This window comes from Octopus bimaculoides, chromosome 1, assembly GCF_046866305.1.
Source record: "Octopus bimaculoides isolate indiv1 chromosome 1, ASM4686630v1, whole genome shotgun sequence".
Lineage (NCBI taxonomy): Eukaryota > Metazoa > Mollusca > Cephalopoda > Octopoda > Octopodidae > Octopus > Octopus bimaculoides.
Window position 1 is genome coordinate 52,873,497 of NC_142928.1, and position 10,232 is coordinate 52,883,728.

The following is a 10,232-nucleotide window of genomic DNA, read 5'->3' on the forward strand; positions in this document are numbered from 1 at the left end:
ATCGATTACCAGTTGAACAATATGTTTAAGTTATGTTTCAGTGGTAAACTATTAGAAAACACTGGTGATCACCAACATTGTTCCCACTTTCGGTGCTTCTTTGTTTCCAGGGCCCCATGAAAGTGTTTACTTTGTTAAAAGTAAAGGTGTTTCCCAAAGTTAAAGAGTGTTTTCTTTTGCGAATGGGTTTTCATTCGCAAAGAAGGAGAAAATGTTTTCCCAGGTTAAAAGTGAGTCTGTTTTTTAAATGATAAGTTTTGAAAAAATAGATTCAATCTTTTTTTTTAATGATTGTTTATATCCGTTGTTAAGAAAGGCGTAACATTACATATTCTCGACTGAACGACATTACTGTACGTTTGTGCCCCGCCTCCGACATTAAATGTGACTGTTCGCAATGAATTTCTTTCAACGAAGTCTTAGGTTTATCTCCGTAAGCATCCACAGTACAACAGGATTCTTTAGTGAGCTTCATGTAGTCACTACACGAACTAAGTCGAATGCGATGACAAAGACCATAATTTTGAAGAAAAGTAATTGCATTTCGTGTATTTGTATAGTAATTGTATCTCTACTATTAACACTTGATACAGTTGGGTAGTTTATAACCGTGCCTTTGTTCACTTCAAAACAGTTTACAAACGTTAACAGTAAGAAAAGGGTTAATAATAATAATAAAAAAGCTAGCATTCTACTGCCTACTGTTAACGACTTTTATTCCTTAATAATTTCTATTTTTGTAAAACACTTTTATCTACACTTTTGACAAAAGTAAACACTTTATTTTCATGGTTCCCAGGAAACCCAGGAGTGTCCCACTTTCTGTTCTTAGTGAAACTTTCTTTCTTATCTCTTGACACGTTATGGGGACTTGTGACTGATACTTTTTTTTCATGACATTTTGATGCAAACGATCAAAATATTACGGCAAATATTACGTGTTGCTCAGGAGATTACTTACCTGGCCTTATGACCTTGGTCAAGATAATTTTGGTTTCATAATTACTATAAAAATAAATCGTGCTTATTCTTTATTACAGATTAAAAACAATTTACAAGTGGATGATTTTATTTTTTATTGTCGAAAGCCTTACAGAGGGAATTTATCAATTTTATGGAAATTATTATTATAAATCTTAAATAACTGGAATCGGTATTGTGCTGAGAGAAATCCTTGGCGAGTCAATAATGCAACTAATTTCTTCATTCCACTTATTGTAGCTATTTCACTTAATAAGTTCCTTTAACGACCACCTTTCCCTCATAGTTCTAATCCTTAGCTCTACCTAAGAAGTCTATATTTTATAAATGTCTACTTTCTAAGGAAATGCATTAATTTTAAATAAGAAAGAAATTCTTATTTTTCTCAAAAACTTTCGGGGATGCGGGGTGATTATAATACCTTGAAAGAACTGGAAAGGCTAACGACTGATCTACAACCAAGTTGGGTCTCATTGGGTTGGATGGATTTGAAACAATACATGCTTTTTCTATAATTGATGAAATATTAGTCAAAACACAGAATAAATAACCAGGTGTTATAGATATGGCAACAGGTGTTTGAGTACAATTACCTGTTTATTGTAAAAGTATATGAAGAACTTGTTAGTATTCCAAATCTTGAAACTATAATTCCAGTCACAAGAGAACCATAATTTAAATTGAAGGACCAACCCTGTTTTGTTTGGTAAAGCAGCAGAATCAGGGAACTAGCTACATGCATCAGTAAAAATTAATACAAATAGTCCAAAAAAGTGTTTAGTTAGGTATTCATAGTGGGCTTAAAGGAATTCTATAATTATTACAAAAAGTTTTCCAAGATAAAATTGATTGCATGTATATGTATAAGCTCAGTTAAAATGTTGTTAAAAGATGTTTTTTTGTTTTTAGTAACCTAAGAGCTCATGACTTTTGCAGCATCTTATGTGAGAGATACTTGTATGCAGAAAAAAAAATATAGAACAGGAAGGGAATTCTTGAAGGTTGCATTTCTGGAGAAGGAAGGCTTGAAGTGTTTAGCATAAGATCTGGGCAGGGCATAAAACTGCATTATGATTATGAAAAGAGGAAGAGAGACACATGGGTTTCAGTGGGAAAATATGCAGCTAGCAAGTTCAAAATTGGCAAAAAGAACAGAACGTTTGTAAGCTTGTCGACGGGCAAAGAAACAGGCTTGGAGGAGTGGTGGTAGCAAAGAACTACATCAAGTAGCTAGAAGGGAAGCTAGAAGACGGGTATACTTTGCCAGGGGAGAAGCAGAAAGGAAGAAGTTTGCCAATGTTCTGCAGCATGAGGACCAGAGACTTTAAGTATTTTGGATTGTAAGATAGTGTACCTGAGAGAATCATGAGGTAGAAAAGAAGTGTCTTTGCATGGATGACGGCTCACTTGCAGTTAGCAATTCTGCAAAGAAAGAGGCTTGGAATTACCTCTATGAATGATTGCTAAATATAAAGAATGTATGGGAGAAGGAGAGCTTGCCTAGCATGGACCTAACAAAGGGATTGGCTATCCAAATCAACAGTAGCTTGGTAGATAAAGCAATTAAGGATATGAAGACAGGGAAGGATATGGCCTAGTCACCTGTATAATTAATCAGGTTGTCCATGCGGGAGCCATATTCAACAACTGGTGTAGCAGCATTATAGTCATCTGCTACAAAGGTAAAGGTGATGACTCAAGCAGAAATAATTACAGAGGCACCAAACTGCTGGACGAGGTGATGAAAGTTACAGAGAGGGTTAATTAATCAGGAAGAAAGTTAACCTAGATGAGATGCAGTTTGATTTTGTGCCAGGAAGAAGCACTATTAATGGTAAGGCACCTGCAAGAGAAGTATTTGGCCAAAAATAAACCTCTGTACTCAGCTTTTGTTGACATGGAGAAAGCCTTTGACAAGATCCCCTACTCCCTTATCTTGTGGACAATACAGAAGATAGGGATAGATAAGTGGTTGGTGAGAGCTGTAAAAGCCATGTACAGGGATGCTGTCAGTAAGGTGAAAGTTGGCAATGAGTATAGCAAAGAATTTAGTGTACAGGTAGGAGTTCACCAGGGATTGATTCTCAACCCCCTCTTGTTTATCATAGTCCATCAGGCCATAACAGGAATTTAAGACAGGCTGCTCTTAGGAACTCCTCTACACTGATGACCTTGTTCTTATTGCTGAATCATTACCAGAATTAGAGAAGACATGTGGAAGCAAGGCAAAGTCCTACTAAGTAGGAAAACAGACAAGTCACTGATCCCTTCAGGGAGATGGTCCTGTTCAATATTTAGAAAAGTTGATGGTAGAAATTCTGTACAGTGTACTAAGTGCAAGCTATGGATGCATAAAAGGTGCGACAATATCACAGGAAAATTAATGGAAAAAGCTGTCTTTATATGTGGCAGATGTGCAGGTGTATTAAACACCAGGAATGTTGAGAAAATAGACTCCTTCAAATGTATGGGTGTATCCTTAAAAGTGGTAGGCAATTTCTGTTATTTGGGTGATCAAGTTAGCAGTGGTGGAGGTAGTTCTGAAAGAGTAGCTGCTAAAATAAGAACAGGCTGGACAAATTTCAGAGAGCTGCTACATTTGTTAGTAACAAAGAACATCTCCCTCAGAGTGAAAGGTAGATTGTATGATGCCTATCCATGCTACATAGTTACGCTACATAGTAGTAAGACATGGGCTTTGACTACTGAGGATATGTGAAGGCTTTAAAGAAATGAATCCCGCATGCTCCATCATCATCGTCATTTAATGTCTGTTTTCCATGCTGGCATGGGTTGGACAGTTTGACTGAGGTCTGGAGAGCCAGCAGCTGTCCCAGGCTCCAATCTCATCTGACAATGTTTCTACAACTGGATGCCCTTCCTAACACCAACCATTCCGAGAGTGCAGTGGGTGCGTTTCACATGCCACCGGCACAGGAGCCAGTCAGGTGAGCCTGGCATCGTTCATATTCAGATAGTGCATTGATCATATTCAGATAGTGCCAGTTAGGTGGCACTGGCATCAGCCACGTTTGGATGGTGCTTTTTATGTGCCAGTCAGGCGGCCCTGGCATCAACCACATTCAGATGGTTCTTTTTACGTTTCACTGACACAGGAGCCAGTCATAGAGCACTGGCCACAGCTACGATATTGGTTTTACTTGTCTCAGCAGGTCGTCTCTTCTCAAGTATATATCGCCCGATGCATCAAGGGTACTCTTAAATGGGTCAGGCATGCAATACTGGCATCAGCCATGGCTGTGATCTCACTTTAGTTGCTAGGTCTTCTCAATCACAGCATATCTCTAAAGGTCTCGGAAGGAATCTGTTTTCTGTACATCTTCAGTATTTATTGCTCCTGTGCATCTGCCACACATAAAAACTGTCTTCCCGGTTAACTTTCCTTTGATATTGTTGCACCTTTTATGTAGCTTGCACAGGTACATCGTATAGAGTTTCTACCCATGCCTTTTCTACAGATCAAGCAGAGCCATCTACCTGAAGGGGTTTGTGATTTGTCAGCCTTCCTACTTACTAATACTTTGGTTTTTGCTTGGTTAACTCTAAGGCCCTTCGATTCTAGACCTTGCCTCCACACCCTAAACTTCATCTCTAGTTCTGGCAGTGAATCAGCTATTAGAGCAAGGTCATCCTAGTTTTGCGGGCTTTTGGATTCTAATGCTACGTAACAGCACCCATGCTGGTACCACATAAAGCGCCCATGCTCGTGCCACGTAAAAGCACCTAGTACACTCTGCAAAGTGGTTGGCATTAGGATGGGCATCCAGCCATAAAAACCATGCCAAGACAAACAAATGGGGCCTGGGAAGCCCTCCAGCTAACTGACTCCTGTCAAATTGTCCAACCCATGCCAGCATAGAGAACAGACATTAAATGATGATGATCTATTGCTAGTTGTTGATTCAGTGAATTTACTAACACTGGTGAAATAAGGGTAGTGAGAGATTTTGTATGGATTTTGTTGAGTGTACAAGGTGAATAGTTGAAATTAAAATTGGTGGTACATATGGAGGTGTGTGTGTATATGATGTTCGACAAGTAGTTGAGCATTTGATCACTTAAGAGAGTAAAGATATTATTGACCAGAAACACAGAAAGCCTTGTGAAATTCAGCTATCCAGGTTTCTTGGCTGGAATACTAAATTTATTTAACAATTTTTTTAAGCTGGTTATGTCAACAAAGCAGTTTAATAGCTGCATTTGATGTAAGCAAAGTTTGACTGAGCATGCTTGGTTTGAGAAAATACACAGTGATTATGGGGAGATAATTTACTGACCAGCAAATATAGACAATCTCATGAGTAGTGAAAATTTTGTAAACCAACGTTGGAATGTACTATGGTTTGCCTGATGGCTTGTCTTTAATTCCTATTAAAATAGGGGAAAGTTATTCTCTTTTAGTGCCTTATAATTTAACACACTCACCGGTAAAATATAGACATGAGAAAATTTCACTCTTGGTATTTATACAGTCCCTGGAGGTTCTTAGGTTCTTTAAAAGATACAGTTTTTCGAGTGAATATACAGAATAATGTTAAGAATTCCCAAGGTATTTATCTAATATCATATAAGCTGGGTTCACTGCGACTTTTAATACAATCTCTTAATCACTATACATATTGCATTTCTAAATATTTGGATGTGTGGGTTTCCTTTGAGCGCTCTGGTTTCTGCACATTTGTCATCATCATTGTTTAACGTCCGCTTTCCATGCTAGCGTGGGTTGGACGATTTGACTGAGGACTGACGAACCAGATGGCTGAGAATGTAGTGGGTGCTTTTACGTGCCACCGGCACGAGGGTCAGTCGGGTGGTACTGGCAATGGCCACGCTCGAATGGTGTTTTTTATGTGCCACTTGCACAGGAATCAATCCAGCGGCACTGGCAACGACCTCGCTTGAATGTTTTGTTCACGTGCCACCAGCACAAGTGCCAGTAAGGTGACACTGGTAACATAAGGATTTTATTTCTATGAGTGCTTTTACTTTCTAACACTCCTGTTTTTACTCATTTCTCAAGCTATTTTAAGAATTAAGGAATATCAGGAATAAAAGATTAAGTAAATATTTTGTTTTTTAATTTGCATGAATTAGAACCATGTAATTTTTCACATTTAAATTATGAAATATACTTTTTATATCAATAGTGCTATGCATTAGACATTGCACAGTTGAAAATGCCTTCACTTTATAGCTACTGTTCAGTTTGAACAACACCAACTATTGTTAGTATACACACACACACACACACACCACCACCACCACCACCACCACCACCATCATCATCATCATCATCATCATCATCATCATCATCATCATCATCATCATCATTTAATATCCATGTTCTATATTTGCATGGGTTGGATGGTTTGACTGAATTCCATGAGCCCAAGAGCCATATCATGCTCCAATGTCTGTTTAGCATGGTTTCTATGGCTGGAAGACCTTTCTAATGTCAACCACTTTACAGTGTGTGCTAGATACTCAGCTGTCTGGATTACTCCTCTCAACTGTGGTCACTCTACAGTGTCAAATTAATAGTAGAACTTGAGGCAGTTCAGTGGTGTTACACCAAGTAGATTGCATCAATGGAACAACTGAGCTACAGGAAGAGACTGAAAGAGCTGTGACTCTACTCCCTGGAGTGGAGACAGGAGAGGTATGCAGATCCTGGAGGGGCTAGTACCAAACTTTGGCATTGAGAGCTATACCAGCCACCAAACTGGATGTCACTGCACTGTTCCAAAGGTCCCAGCTATCCTGTCTAGAGTGAAGACTATGTACTGCAACAGCTTGGGATTCAAGGACCCATAGCTAGTTAAGGCCTTGCTAAAACATCTGAGGCATCTTCATGGAGTAGGGGTAGATGTTTTCAACAAACAACTTGACCTCCTGCTATCCAAGGTCCCAGATGAACCAATATCAAGGTAGGAGACTCATGTGAAATGCAATACTGCATGGTAGTGAGATGTATCCACTGAATGCAGAGGATGCACAAAGGTAGGAAAGAAATGAAGCAATCATGCTCCACAGGACAATGTGTCATGTTACAGTGCATAATTGATGAAACATAGATGATCTGAGAGGAAAACAAAATATCACAGGAATCATATGTAGTGTGCATATGGATGATGACGCATGAGTTTTCTTCCTCTTTTTCCATGTGACAGGTCATTGTGTTAAAAAGAATTGGTCTCATTTAAGTGAGCATAAAAATAATGATATACATATATTCAGTGTCTTATTTGAAACAAACTACTTCAAGTTTCATGTTAGGAAGAAGATATCTGGCTTAGTTTAGCTGAAGCTATTGCCATCATTCTCTATCATTCCTCAGGTCTGTCCTCAAATATGGCTACTGGTAGTGTGAAATTTTGTGAGAAAAAACAAAAAAATTTACTTGAAAGTGAATATATGTTTGCATGGAAAGGAGTTAACTCAGCTGTATTTAAAAGTTGTACTCCTTGCAGCATCAGCAAATATTTAATTTAATGAATCCTAAAGAATATTTGCTAAGTAATTTGTATTGAATTTACTTAATTATTTACCTTTATTGTTGTCATGTCTAAGTGGGCATATCAAGATACCACTGGCAGTGGTATGTTAATATGCCCAATTTGTATGTTTATTGAAGTGAAGGTATATGCATTGAGCAGGTTTAGTGTGAGAATGGAGTAGTAGTCTGGTTAATTGTTGTGTAGACATCCTTGTGTAGGAGGTGTCTTCCAAATGAATAAAATAAATTTTAATGGATACATCTGGTGAAAGATTTTATAATCAAAGTCATTATTCAAGTGCAATGTGTAAAGAAATGCTATGATATTAGCAAACCACATGTGGAAACTGAGTGACAACATCAAATGGAGGTTTCTTGAAATATCAAAGCCATATGCAGATGGAATGAGATGCAGCTTCTGTACTGCTGAAAGGATACATGTCTAGCTAAGTCAAAGAGTCAAAACACCTATTTAATTTCCAAAACTGAGATTTTCATCAGGTGTCTCCATGAAAGGAAACCATGTTTTGTATTAGATTGTCAATAATGTTGTGGAGTTGGTTGTAATAACATCAACTTTTAACAAGGCAATGAGGGAGCCTGTATGTAGTCACTTGACCTACTTAAAATAGCAGCCATATCTCTTTTAAATCACATGCTGTCATTGTAAAGATATTGCATAATAGTCTAAAACAGTGCTACTCGAAGTGGTGGTCCAGGAGCCATCAGCTGCGGGTATGCAGCATGTTTCCAGAAAAGAAAGAAACATTTTAGAATGCTTATGTAGGAAAAAAAAAAAAAAACTGCTGATATGCCACATCAGATAGTTTGAGAAGTACTTGTCTAAAATACACTATTTCTAAAAAGAAAAAAAATGACTGTATAGTTATGGCTGGGATGTCTTTTATATATCTGTCTGATCAGCATTGATTTAAGGCTAAACAACATGCATGGTTGTGTGGTTAAAGAAAGTTTGTTTGCAACCATGTGGTTTTAGTTTTGATCCCACTATGTAGCAGCACTTTGGGAAAGTGTCCACTATAGCCTCAGGTTGACTAATGCCTTGTGAATATAACTGGTAAACACACTATACAGAAACCGTGCAGAAAGATGTACACATATACTCTCTTTTACTTGTTTCAGTCATTTGACTGCAGCCATGCTGGAGCACTGCCTTTAGTCGAGCAAATCGAACCACTAAGTTACGGGGACGTAATCACACCACCATCGGTTGTCAAGCGATGTTGGGGGGACAAACACAGAGACACAAACACACACATATATATATATATATATATATATATATATATATATATATATATACACACACATATATACGACAGGCTTCTTTCAGTTTCCATCTACCAAATCCACTCACAAGGCTTTGGTCGGCCTGAGGCTGTAGTAGAAGACACTTGCCCAAGGTGCCTCACAGTGGGAATGAACCCAGAACCACGTGGTTGGTAAGCAAGCTACTTACCACACAACCACTCCTGCACGTGTATATCTTTCACTGATGTACATCTGTGAGAAAACTGATAAAGTAGTGGTATTTATTTCGCCTGAAATACAATTTCTTTGTCATTGCACCAGCAGAAACTTAGTGAGCCAATGACAGGCTTGGAGATCAATGACCCTATTATTCATAAAATGCAGGATAGAGAATAAAATAACAAATAGATTCCAGGGTGAAAAACTAGAGGTAGTCGATAGCTTCCGCTATCTGGGCGACCAAGTTAGTAGTGGGGGTGGGTGCGCTGAAAGTGTAGCTGCTAGAATAAGAATAGCCTGGGCAAAGTTTAGAGAGCTCTTACCCCTGCTGGCGACAAAGGGACTCTCACTCAGAGTAAAAGGCAGACTGTATGACGCATGCGTACGAACAGCCATGCTACATGGCAGTGAAACATGGGCTGTAACTGCTGAGGACATACGTAAGCTCGCAAGGATGTGTAATGTCAATGTGAATACCCGTCAGAGTGTAAGTATCTTGAGAGAAAAGCTGAACATTAGAAGCATCAGTTGTGGCGTGCAAGAGAGACGATTGCGCTGGTATGGACATGTGGTGAGAATGGATGAGGATAGCTGCGTGAAAAAGTGCCACACCCTAACAGTTGAGGGAACCCGTGGAAGAGGTAGGCCCAGGAAGACCTGGGCTGAGGTGGTGAAGCAAGACCTTCGTACATTGGGCCTCACCGAGGCGATGACTACTGACCGAGACCTTTGGAAATGTGCTGTGCGTGAGAAGACCCGGCAAGCCAAGTAAGATCGTTGCCAGTGCCCCTGGACTGGTTCTTGTGCGGGTGGCACATGAGATGCACCATTTTGAGCGTGGCTGTTGCCAGTACCGCCTGACTGGCTCCCGTAGGATTTTCGAGCGAGATCGTTGCCAGTGCCCCTGGACTGGCTTGTGCGGGTGGCACATAAAAGACACCATTTCGAGCGTGGCCGTTTTCGTGCGGGTGACACGTAAAAGCACCCACTACACTCTCTGAGTGGTTGGCGTTAGGAAGGGCATCCAGCTGTAGAAACTCTGCCAAATTAGACTGGAGCCTGGTGTTGCCATCCGGTTTCACCAGTCCTCAGTCAAATCGTCCAACCCATGCTAGCATGGAAAGCGGACGTTAAACGATGATGATGATGATGATGATACAATATACAGAAAATACTTTAATGTAACTCTATCAGTATTAATATTACTTACAATAAAGGCAGCATGCTGGGCAAAATGCTTAGT